This window comes from Mastomys coucha, unplaced genomic scaffold (assembly GCF_008632895.1).
Source record: "Mastomys coucha isolate ucsf_1 unplaced genomic scaffold, UCSF_Mcou_1 pScaffold14, whole genome shotgun sequence".
NCBI classification, from domain to species: Eukaryota; Metazoa; Chordata; class Mammalia; order Rodentia; family Muridae; genus Mastomys; species Mastomys coucha.
The window spans coordinates 64,285,446-64,298,694 of NW_022196896.1; the positions used below are offsets into that span (position 1 = coordinate 64,285,446).

The 13,249-nt window shown below is 45.6% G+C and overlaps 1 protein-coding gene across 1 annotated transcript in view; it reads left to right on the forward strand.

Annotated features, from left to right (window-relative positions):
- Window positions 1-13,249, forward strand: part of Cnnm4 (cyclin and CBS domain divalent metal cation transport mediator 4) — a 39,482-nt gene that overhangs the window by 10,604 nt on the left and 15,629 nt on the right. The gene's annotated exons all lie outside the window — the stretch shown is intronic.

A 13,249-nucleotide genomic window follows, 5' to 3' on the forward strand; every position in this document is an offset into this window, starting at 1 on the left:
GGGGGGGGGGGGAGGCAGAAATAGACAGACAGAAACAGAGACACAGAGATTTGCTTGTTTGTTTATCTATTAGGATGAGAGTCTTCTAATGTAACCGTGGCCGATCTAGAACTCACTGTGTAAAACAGACAAATTCACAGCAGTCTTCTGCCTCAGGGTCTGTCTGACTGCTGCAGTCCTAGGCATAAACTCCCTACCGTGCCTGGTCCAAAGTGTTTATCTCATGGTAATATGCAACCGTAGCCCACGTTGGGAGGCAGAGACAAGAGAATGGAGAGTTGAAGGCTAACTCGGCCTACATGGAGACTTTGTCCTGAAAAAACAGGAGAGCAGACGGAAACAGAATGCCTTTCTTAGATGTGTCTAAGGGTGAGGGAGCGCGTGAATGTTGCTGCCTGGAAACTATGGTATAAGCAGGTGGTGACTTCCAGCCCAGAGGGGCTGCCAAGATAGCCACTGCCCCTTTGGGCAAAGGTACTTGCTGCTAAGCATGGTGATCCGAGTTTAGTCCACATGATGGAAGGAGAGAACTGGCTTCCTCAGTTTGTCTTCTGACCTCCAAAAGGAAACTTGTACAATCACACTCCCCCCCCCCCCAAAATAAGTGAAGAAATGTAGCTTAAAATAATAATAAAATAAAAGAGGGGACAAGCAGAGAGCTTAAAGAAGGAAACTCCAAATACTGACACTTATCTAATGCTTAGCTGGCGCTGAGGCTCAGCAGGCCCGAGTCCTCATGCCCATGCTGATACTCCAGAAGCTGCACTGCTGAGAACTGGGGGGTGAGGGGATCACTTGAGTTATCTATTTAGAGATCGTGGTGGGAGGGTGATGGTGAGGGAGGTGGAAGGGTAGGCCCCTGACCATTATCCTAGCTATTAGACAGGCTGAGGCAGGAGGATTGCAAGTGCAAGGCCTGCTTGGGCTTTGGCATGTGTTGAGATCAGAAGGTCACTTTCAGGAGTAAGTTCCCCACTTCACCTTGTACATCCAGGGACTGAACTCAGGTCTCCACATTCACAGGTTTAGAGCCCTCTAGTTGAGCATGCTTCTTGCTTGCTTGCCTCCTTCCTTCTTCTCTTCCTTCCTCCCTTCCTTCCTTCCTTCCTTCCTTTCTTCCTTCCTTCCTTCCATTCTTCAATCCTTTGCCCTTCCTTTGATCCTTCCTTCCTTCCTTTTTTGAAGATAAGGTTTCTCTGTAACCCTGACTGTCCTGGAATTTACTCTGTAGACTATGGCCTTGAACTCATAGAAATCCATCTGCCTCTGCCTCCTGAATGCTGAGATTAAAGGCATGTGCCACTCAGCCTGGTTTTAACTCCTATTGGGGACAGGAAGGGGAACAGTCTCACTAAGTAGCCTTGGCTGGCCCTCAGCTGAGTTTTCATTGACCTCAGGTTCCCCAAGTGCTCGGATTACAGGTGTGTACCATTGCAGCTATTTTAACAGGTTTTGATATGTGTATACACTGTACAGTGACTACACCAAGCTAATTATTGTATGGATTCCCTTGTGTAATTAACATTTCTTTGTGTGTGTGTGTGTGTGCGTGTGTGTGTGTGTGTTAAGAACACTTAGTCTTGCGTTGTTAGTAACTGCAGTCACCATGTTGTACAATAGAGCTGTTCAGCTCATTTCGAAGACCAATATCTGCCCAGCCCTAGTCAGTGCCTCTCTTGCTCTTCATGGCTTTTGATGGCTTCAGCACCTCGTGCAAAAATGTGTATGCGTGTGTGCATGCTCGCACTTGCATGCATGAGTGCCCGCCTCCTCTGTTTTAAGGGCATTTGCTATCCTTAGCTCCTCATATGGGACATTTCTTGGAGCTGCAGTATGCCTATAGATGGCGGCAGGCAGGATCACAGGTGAGGCCTTACTCCCTGTGCACTTCTGACCAACTTGTTACAAGTTTTGGGTTTCCCATGGATTCACTTGGGTTCACTGATTTTATTTATTTATTTATTTAGGTGCTGGTGTTTGGAGGTTGAACCTATAGTCTTATAAATACAAGACAGTTGCTCTTCTGCTTATACAAGATGCTGGAGAGGCCTTTCCTAGCCCTGCCGATGTACTAGAATAGCTCCAAAGAGTTAAGGAAGTACATCGTGTAGAGCTGCAGGATCACGTTGAAGGATGCAGACATAGTGACAAGGTCTGGAGAGCTAGAGGCTCAGGATCTGTGCCTGTGGAGTCTAGGCCCCTTCCCTCCTGGACAACAGTGTGATCACCAGCCAGGAAGCTCCACCCAGCCTCTCTATCAGGGCTACATTATGTAAGCATGGTTGATAAAAGTCTGTCCCAGTACCCCAATCCTGGAGACCAGCAGTGCAAAATCCCAAACTTGCATTAGCTATTGAGTTTGCTCTTCTGATGATTAATGCCTGAGCTGTCTGGGAGCCTATCCTAAGTGCTTCTTTATTGGAGCAAAGACATTTGGGCTTTCGAAGCTCTGTGCTGAGAACCAGGGAACCAGGGTCAAACATCAGCTATGTCTTCTATCCTACATGCAAATGTAGAGAAATAGAATTGACCTTTATTGACCTTGCTGTAAACCAGGGCAGTCTAGTAGTTCTTATTCCGAACTCGGGTTTGTGCGATTATCATCTGTGAGTGCTAGCGGTCTGTCCATCCTCTGCCAAGCTCTTCCTGCTCTTCATCTTGTTTTTGCCTTGTTTCGATGGTTGGGATGTCACAGGTCCTGGTGTCCTCACCCCATTCTTGGCATAGGGAATGTTTTCAAAGCTGATCGTGGTGGGCTGGGGAGTAGCTCGGAAGTACGGTGCTCGCCTGGCATGCTGGACAGCAGCTGGCTTAGCATGAGGGTGGGACTCAGGAGGAGAGAACTCAGCCATCCCTGTGCTGCTGCTGCTTCCAACTTCTGTAGATCTCCTTTATCAGAGACTGCCCCCTCCCTCTCTCTCTCTCTCTCTCCCTCCCTCTCCTTCTCTGCCCTCCCCCTTTGCCCCCTTCTCCCCCCTCCTTCAGGTTAGCTGACAACTGTCCTTCCACCTTTCTGTGAGTTCTAGGAATTGAACCCAGGCTGCTAGGTTGGCATGGCAACCCTTTTACCTGGTGATATAATTGAACGATAACCCGTTTTCTTCTGAGATACTGATTTTTTTTCCTGCGTTGATTCAAATGTTGCATGACTGGAGCTGACCTGTCATATTCCTGATTTACTGCTCCCCTTTAACATCACTAGATTTAATTTGCTAACATCTTTTCTGGGAATGTTGGCACTTGCATTCATGAGAGTTGGAGCTGTAACTGTTTTTCCTGCGATTATAAGATGCCATCAGTTTTTTTAATAGCAGGAGAAATAATTGTTTAATAATTAAGTCCTTCCCCCTCTTGTAATTAATATCTCACGTTAGGTGAGCAAGTTTGAGCATATCAGATAATCCTCGTGTCCTCTGGTCTCTCCCTGCTCTAGTACCAGCCTCTTACATCATCTCTGCTGCGATTGCTGCCAGTTTTTCTCCCGCTTCAGGTTTGGCTATCAAGATCTAGAGTAATTTTAATAGTATGTAAACAATTTGGAACTAGTATATGACTACCAGGAACCAACTGGAGTTCACTAAGGGGAAAAATTGCTAACTTTCTTTTCATTAATGTGTAATGGGGTAGAATTACTATGCTCATGTAGTGGAACATCAATCGCAGGCTAGAATGTGTTTGGATTTCAGCAAAGCCTTTAGCAGAATTTCCTATTAAATGTTTATGGCTAACATACATATGTGTGTTCACTGACTACAGTCTGACTTTTCCATAGATGTGTCAGTAAATGGCCAACTGCCCACAGGTTTGGAGAATAGGAACCTCCTAGGCAAAGGAGCAGAGGCCTGATGGAGAAAGGGCTCCTCTGGCTGGGTACTGCTGGGACAGGAGGGAGGCAGCACACACTGCTTCCAGCTTTGTGATTCCCCCAGACAAGACTCAGGGGGCTCCTGAAACATGAGAGCTGGGTAGAGAGGCAGAGGCAGTTTGCTGAGAGGGGAGGAGCCCAAAAGGAGGCTGGCGGTGTACTGTGATTTTGTGAGGGGAATGAGGGTATTTTAAAAATGAAATATATATCTTTATATATGTGTACGTATATGTAGTACCATGCACACATATACATATATACACATACATACATACACACATACATGTGTGTATATGTGTTTATATGTATGCATGTGTGGCAATATTATTGTTTACTACTAACAGGACATGAGGGGGTTAAGAATGTAGGTTAGTTGCTAGAGTGCTTGCTTTGCATGCCTGAAGCCTTCAGCTTTGATTCCCAGTACTCCATAGGCTTAGTGTGGTGTTATACGCCTGTGCTCAAGAGGTGGAGGCAGGAAAATCAGAAATCCCAAGTTATCCTCAGCTACATAGAGAATTTGAGGTTAGCCTGGCTACATGAAACCCCATCTTAAAAAAGAAAAGTCTCTTTGTAAGAGTAGTCAGAGGCAAGAAGGATGGGAGCTGGTTAGTTTGTGTCAACTTGACTTAAGGAACCTCAATTGAGAAAAGACCTCCACTAGGTTCACCCCCAGGCAGGCCTGCAGGCCTCTTCTTGATTGGTGGGGGACGGCCCAGCCCATTGTGGGAGGTGCCATCCCTGGACTGGCCGGCCAGCCATGAGGAGAAGCCAGGAAGCAGCCCTGCCCACAGCCTCCACCGGAGTTCCTGCTCTCAGGCTCTTGTCCAGAGTTTCCATCTTCACTGTCCCCACTGAGTGTGACTTGGACTGTGTAAGCCAAAGAAATCGTTTCCTTTTCAAATTGCTCTTTTTGGTCTTTATCACAGCAATCGGGAGATTGCTAAGGTAGATAGCAAATTTGAGGCCAGCCTGGGCAAAACTCTGTCTCCAGAAAGTCCTTTGGAGATACAAATTGAAATATTAGATATCTGGATATCAGTAGGTATAATTTTATAATGTTTACAGATAAAGCCTGGGCTTTACTTCAAAAAAAAAAAAATCCAGTAAAGTGAGTGGGGCAGAGAGAGAGGAAGTGAGACTGGCCAAGAGCGGTTAAGTATTTAAAGGAGATGAGGCTGCGATTATGTCATTACCTCTACTTTTGTATGTGTTTAATATTTCCCATAATAAACGACATGGAAAATGAGAGACGCTGAGCATGTCCCTGGAGTGGGAGGCAGACCCAGGGTCCCTGTCTTATCTTTGTCAACAGCTCTGTCCCTGGAGCTGAGGGTTGGAATGGAACACACAGCCAGTCCTCAAATATTATATATGTACAGACACTATTTTGATAGTATATTTCATAAAACAATTAAGAATGATCTTCCAACATTTATTTATTTATTTATTTATTATGTGTATATGAGATTGTGCTGATATGTGTGTGTTTGAGGAAGGGGGTGTTGGCCAAAGGACAACTTTCGGGAATTGGTTCTCTCCTTCTACCATGTAGCCAAGAGATCAAACTCGGTGCAGGACCCTTCTACTCACTGAGCCATCTTACCAGGCCAGTATAACATTCAGAGAAGAAAAAAGGAAGTCACCATACTTAAATTTGCTTTTCTTTCTTTCTTTTTTTTTTTAAGATTTATTTTATTTATTTTATGGGTATGAGTACACCATAGCTGTACAGATGGCCGTGAGCTATCATGTGTGTGGCTGCTGGGAATTGAACTCAGGACCTCTGCCGGCCACTCTTGCACTGGCCCCGCTCGCTCCGCCCCGTTTGCTCCGGTGTAATTCATTGTAGCTGTCTTCAGACACACCAGAAGAGGGCGTCAGATGTCAATATGGGTGGTTGTGAGCCACCATGTGGTTGCTGGGATCCAAACTTGGGACCTTCGGAAGAGCAGTCAGTGCTCTTACCCGCTGAGCCATCTCACCAACCCCCTTAAATTTGTTTTTCTGTTATTTATGTAAAATAATCTAAACAAAACAAAATCTGGTAGCTCTCAAGACACACAGTACACCCAAGGTAGGATCCATGGTTAATAACAATACCTAGAAGTCTGTTCTATTTATTTATTTTATGTATATTAGTGTTCTATCTGCATGTACACCTGCACGCCAGAAGAAGGCATCAGATCCTAGTGTAGATAGTCATGAGTCACCATGAGGTTGGTGGAACTCGAACTCAGGACTTCTGGAAGTGCAGACAGTGTTCTTAATCCCTGAGCCATCTCAGCAGCTGTAGCCCATGGCCTTTCTAGTCATGTTCCCTCCGAGCCTGCCCTTGCCTTCCAGGGGGCACAGCGCCTTCAGTCTCTGTCTGCTCTGAGTATTTGTCTGGCTTGAAGTGCAAGGCACCCCTGTGTGTGCTCCCTCTCAGGTGCTGGAGCGGGAGTAGAATGTACACACCCCTCCCATGAACAGGCAGATCTGCACAGGCCCCACAGTCGGACTATATGCAAACAAAAGAGAAATTTACTTATTTTGGACTGGGATCTAAGTGTAAACAGAACCAGTACTGACAGGTTCCAGGTAGGCCTGGCCCTGCAGTCTGTGCTCTATGCTGTCTCCAGGAACCCCTGTCACCACCTGGGTCCCATCTTTGTTTTTGGCATTGTGGGTCACAGTAGCCACTCACTCTCTTCCCCTGGAGGTTGTCATCAGCCAACATTTCTGTCTTCTTTTTCTTTACTCTATTGGTTTTCCTTTTGTCATTTATGACCTTTAAAAAACAAAATCAAAAACCTGGAGCTGGAGAGATGGCTCAGCAGTTAAGAGTCCTTGCTCTTGCGTAGGACCTGGGTTTGGATGGGAACACCTATAAGATAGTCCACAACTGCCTGTAATTCCAGCTCAATGGATCTGATGCCCTCTTCTGGGATTCAAGGGCACTGGATTCACATAGTACATGTACAGATAAGCATGCAAACAAAACACCCGCACATATAAAATAAAAAATCAATAAGTGGTTTTTGTTTATTTGTTTGTTTTGAGACAGGGTTTCTCTATATAGCCCTGGCTGTCCTGGAACTCACTCTGTAGACCAGGCTGGCCTCGAACTCAGAAATCCGCCTGCCTCTGCCCCCCAAGTGCTGGGATTAAAGGCATGTGCCACCACTGCCCAGTGAATAAGTATTTTTTAAAGATTAAAATACATAGTCTGGCATGGTGGCTCATGCTTTATATCCCAGCACTCAGGAAACAGGTGAGTTTCACACCAGCCTTGTCTACAAAGTAAGTTTCAGGACAGCCAAGACTATACAGAGAAACCCTGTCTCAAAAAAGCAAACAACAACACAAAGATTAAAAACATCTAAGACAGGCATCATTACACACAACTTTATTTTTAAGATTTATTTATTTATTCTATGTATATGAGTACACTGATAGCTGTCTTCAGACACACCAGAAGAGGGCATCAGATCCCATTATAGATTTTGAGGTTCAGGTTGTGAGCCACCACATGGTTGCTGAGAATTGAACTCAGGACTCTGGAAGAGCAGTTGGTGCTCTGAACCGCTGAGCCATTTCTCTAGTCCCCAGTGACACACAACTTTAATCCCATAACTTGGGAGGAAGAGGCAGGAGGATCTCTTGAGTTCCAGGCCTGCTAAGCCTACATAATGAGACCATCTCATTAACTAACTAACTAATTAACTAGCTGAATGAATGAATGAATGAATAATAAACAGACTAAGTAAAATGACTAAATGAATAATTGAATTAAAAGCAATATACTTGGGGGCTGGCAAGATGGTTCAGTGGGTAAGAGCACCCACTGCTCTACTGAAGGTCCTGAGTTCAAATCCCAGCAACCACATGGTGGCTCACAACCATCCATAATGAGATCTGACATCCTCTTCTTGTGCGTCTGAAGACAGCTATAGTGTACTTATGTATAATAATAAATAAATCTTTGGGCCGGAGCAAGTAGGGACAAGTGGGGTTGATCGGAGCGAGAGGGACTGATTGGAGTGAGTGGGACTGATTGGAGCCAGCAGAAGTTCTAATTTCAATTAAAAAAAAAAAAAAGCAACGTACTTACTTATGACACAGTGTTTTCATTGTTGATATCCACTGAACTGCTGGTTTCCTGAGCATCCACTGTGCTTTTAGCCTATGCTAGAAGTATGACCCAGCAAGGCCACCCTGATATTTGCTGGGAAGAGTGAATCTGGGACTCCTGCTGATGAGGAAATGTGGAGATCACATTAGCTTCACTATTGATGTCAGGATTGACAGAGTCCGAACCCTCTCTCCTGGGACTCATTTCTGAGTCAAGTAATACATGCTTAAACAGAAGTTTTTACTGTAGCATTATTCACTGTACAAAAAGCTTGGCTATACCTCAAGTCTGTCCCAGGCAGGAAGGAGACTGGTATACGTCAGTAGCATATCAGTGGCCTGAGTGGGTGGGACTCTGGGACCCTGGCTCAGAAAGGAGCAGGCAGTATTTCTTTTTGTATGGCTGGCTTTTTGAGACAGGGTCTCCCTGTGCCACCTTCGCTAGCCTATGACTGTATATGTAGGTGAGGCTGGCCTTGAAATCATGGAGGTCCTCCTGTCTCTGCCTTCCCAGTGCTGGGATTAAAGTGTCCCTGGCCCTGTTTACTTAGTGTGGAGCTGGCCTTTGTTATATTGCCTGAGTTAGTGAGGAAGACGCTGCCTTGCTTTCTGTAGCTCTCTGAGAAAGTGCCACTCTCCTATTTCACTGTAAGCGTGAGAAGGCAGACAGTAGATAAGATGCCCTTTATGGCGTATAAAATGCCAATATACAATGCTGTTTCTGTACAGCGAGCAAAGCACAGCAGTCACTCTTCCTGTGCTGCTTCTCCTTACTGCCTGTGTTGGCTAGTCTGAGTGAGTCCCACTATGTCGTCCAGCCTGACATCAGACTTACTCTGTAGTCTAGCCTGGTCTTGAACTTGTGGTGATCCCCCTGCCCTAATCTCCTGAGTGCTGAAGTTGCAGGCATGTGCCACCACACCCAGCTTCTGTAGTGCTTATAATTTTTATTTGTTTTGTTTTGTGCATACCGTGAATCACTGGCACCTCCAATAAATTTAGACCTGAGTCATCCTTTATAGCAGCTGCAATTCTGTGTTATAAATATTGGTTGGATCTTCCTGGCTACACCTTGTACACTATATGGGTATTTCCTTAGTAGTAAGTGGCTTCCAAGGAGTGGAAGAAAGGGCTGAGTCCAAGGTCTTGCACACTGAACATTTTAATATATGCTGCCATGTTCCTGAAGAAAACATTTAAACGCCCTATCAGTAGTGACCAATTCTATTAATGCAGAGTACAGATCTGACAAATAGAAACACCACCCCCTCCTGAAGTTTACTGGGTTGGTTTCCTAGCACTGCCAAAACAAAGCAATAGACTGATAGGTAAATTTTAAAACCCAAGGTAATTTGCATTTCCTTGGATTAATTTGTATTTATTATATTTGTATTTAAAATTAAGCTTGTAGGCAGGAGAATTGCAGTGAACTTCAGGCCAGCCTAGGCTATAAATTTCAGACTACCATAAGGTACACAGATGGAGACCCTGTTTTAAAAAAAGGGGTGGGGTGGGGTGGGGTGGGATGGACAAAGAGATGGCTCAGTGGCTAAACACAAACTAAACTTGCTATTTTTCTAATTGGTTTACAAAGACTTGCAGTAATATGGACTGGCCTAGTTAGCCCAATACCTCTCAGTGAATAGTCTCTTTTTTCTTTTGATTCAAATGTCAGATTTGTAATCTGATATTACACATACCCACACACACATACACACACACTCAAGGGGGGTGTGCCAATTGGAGGTTTTAATTTGTTGGTTTTAAAAGTGAGGTCAGCTTGGTTGGCCTGAAGCTCACTGTAGCCCATGCTGCCTCTACCTTCTAATTGCTGGGTTTTATTTCTGAACTCTTTTGTTGGTTTTTCCCAGTATAGCACTACTGTAGTCACAGTCACCTTATTACCAGGCATGGTGCATGTGCCTATGGCAGAGGCCAAGGTAAGAGGATTACATGATCCCAGGAACCCAAGAGTTTGAGAGAAGTCTGGGCACCATAATGAGACCCTCATATTGAAAATAAGATGTGGACATGTGAGATGGCTCTTGTTTTACAAGCCTGACATCCCTGAGGTAGAACCCTAGAACCCACATAAATATGGAAAGAGAACCAACTCCACAGAGTTACCCTCCAACCTCCTACATGCACTGTGGTATATCCTCTCCACCCCCAACACACACACATAACAATAATAAGTGAAATTATTAAGGTGTATAAGTAAAATTAATTCGAATTAAGTTAAGGAATTCTTTTAGTATTCCTTTCTGTTGTGACTAGCCAGTTTCTGTCTTAGCATGGGTATTTTAGGCCAGCCCCAAGCTGTGGATAAAGTGATCTCTAATGTTTGAAATGGTTAAGGTGAGAGGATTGTGAACTGAAGACCTTTATGTGAAACCACAGCTTACTCCTGAGCTCCCATAGCCTGTGGTACAGCCTGGGCTTCTGGGCAGTTGGGTGACTAGTTCTCTTTGTCTGTTCTCCGGGGGAACAGGAGTGTGGCCACGCCTCTCCCTCACCTTGCCCACTCATGTGGCTGCAGTGGGTGGATGGTATTGGGCTCCTCTCAGTGATCAGCAACCCCACTTTTTTCTTTATTATTTATTAGGATTAATTATAATTATTTTACACAGGCTCACACTTGGGTCCTTGTGTTTGCTGCAGCGCAAGTAACTTACCACCTGCGCCATCTCCCAGCCTCCCACTGCCTTCCTGGGGCCTTGGAAACCCAGCATTACAGAGCACAGTCTACCGGGCAACCACAGCCTTCTGGTTTCCTAGTGTCTGCCAGGTCATTTGCCTGGCCTGGGAGGAGAATGGTCACCACGTAGATGAAGCTAAGATAATGGATGAATGGCCCCAGTCTTCCCAGGCTGGAAGGCAAGGAGTTTGTCCCACTCTGGCTCAGGCCTCTCCCACCCCTTCAAGCTGGGAAGGGCGGCTGCTCCTCCTGCTGGCTGAGGTCAGCACTATTAATAGCCAGCTTAATCCTGCTCAAGCCTGGGCGAAGGGAGGAAAAGGAGCTGGTTGCCAGGAAATCAGAGTGTCCAGCCATCTGTAGGTGCAGACCAGTGACCCAAGGCCATGGTGTCCAGTCACCAAGTCAACACCTAGGACCTGTTGTGGGGATTGGGGATTTTGCCTTATTGGGTAGGATAGCACCATCTCTGATAGTTAAGATCCCTTGTCTGATCCAGGGCCCTGTTTCTTCCCAGGGAGAAAAGTAGCTGGATTGATGGGGGGCCCCTTTGGACTTTGAAACCTAGAACCCAGTAACACATTTCCTTATAGTCTTCGATGGATTGTAAATTTTTTTTTTTTTTTTTTTTAATGGGAGGGAGGAAGACATGGTAGTTTGCTAAAATAAGTGTCGTGCAGGGTGGGGTTCTGGCCTGCGGGCTCTGGGGACTTTTAAAATGTGGACGAGGGTTTGGAGCTCCTGGATACCGCATATAAGGAAGCCTTCAGGGCTAGCTGGGATGATGTGTGAGCTTTGGGCAGAGATGACAGATGTGCCACAAACAGGATGGTGGCACACTTATGTAAGTCCAGTGTTTGGGAAGGAAGGCAGGAGGATGAGAAGTCCAAGGTCATCATACACTACACAGTGAATTCAAGGTTAGCTTGGTCTACATGAGACCCTGTCTCGGAAAACCAAACTAAACAAAACCAGATGCGGCACGGGAAGGCTGGAAGCACAGGGCGTTGCTGAGGGGCTCAGGTTTTAGGTCCTTTCTCCCTTTGCCTCCAGCTCTTAACCCCTTCCATGGGAACCCCGGGGGTGGGGGAGTAGAAACTCACCTATGGCTGGCTGGGGAGGGTAAGGCTCCTTCTGGCTAGTTCTGGGACAAAGGTCAGTAAAGGGTGAGTGGGCAGGCTTGCCTCCAAGTAGGCCCTGATACATCAAAAACAGCCAGGATTCCAGGATGCCTCTTTCCTGTGGTCCCTCCCACTCAACTGTTCCCTTTCAAACAGTGCTGGCACTTAGGACATCAGCAGATGCAGTATTTGAATGTTTTTACAGTATTTCCTTGCATTTTGTCTTCTTTATATGTGTGTGGGCATGCACATGCTATGATGCACATGTGCATATGTCAGAGGGTAACTTTGGCTGTCTGTTCTGCCCACCAGGTGGGTTCTCTGTATTAAACTCAAGCCTCGGGCTGGGTCACACCCTTACCCACAGAGCCGTCTTGCAGACCTTAGAATGCTGTCTTGCTTTCTATTGATTTTTTATATGTTTTTGTGTATGTATCAGTGTGTGAGCATGTGCACATGCATGCAGGTACCTGTGGAGGCCAGAAAAGGATGGCAAATGTTCTAGAGCTGTAGTCTCTGGCAGCTGTGAGCCAACCAGTCCTGAAAGAGCGACTAATGTGCTTAGCGCTGAGCCATCTCCATAGCCCCACCCCCCACAGAGCCTCTTTTTTTAAAAGTTACTTTGTGTGTTTCTTCTGATTACAAAATTAATACAGTTAGTTATGGAAATGTGGAATGTCTGTATAGAAAAGAGAATAATGAGAAAGCCCTTCCTCGGGTTATACCATATGAAGCCGCTGTTTGGGGTCAAAAGTAGCCAAGTACCAGCAATTATATATGGACCAACCAAATATTAGCACTTTATTATATTTCCTCTTTGAGAAGTGGAAATTTCCAGCTGTAAATGCATCATTTAAATACTCTTAATTTCTTATTTCAGCCACAGCCCAAGTCCCATTATCTAGTTGAATGATCCTCTACAGCAAAATGAGGTAGCTTGTTAAAATACACTCCTCTATGAGAGTTACAGTCCACATAAGGAACACTATAAACTTGGTGGTCTTGGTTGACGTTCCTAGTTTTGTCCTGTCTCCTGTGCTGGGGTGGCAACCCCTCCCTACTAAGTAAGCTCTCTTAAGCTGAGTGGCGTCCCCAGCTCTGTCTATTTGCTTCATTATTTTTATAAAATATCTTTGTTTAGTTTTTGAAATGTCATACATAGGTGCTATGTGTTTTAATCATATCCAACGTTCCAGCTTTGCCTGCCTGGTCTCATGCAAGTCTCGTGCAGGCAGTCAGGGCTGGCATGAGCCATAGTGCAGCTCTCTTCCCCATCCTGCGGCCGTCTTCTTCCTGCCCCATCTTTCTTTAAGCCTTGGTTGTTGATGGTGGTGGGATGTTGTGGGCTGAAGTGGGTGTTGTAGGGTGTTGTGGGTGTTGTGGACTGTGGCAGGTGTTGTGGGTGTTGTGGGCTGTGGCGGGTGTTGTGGGTGTTGTGGGCTGTGGCAGGTG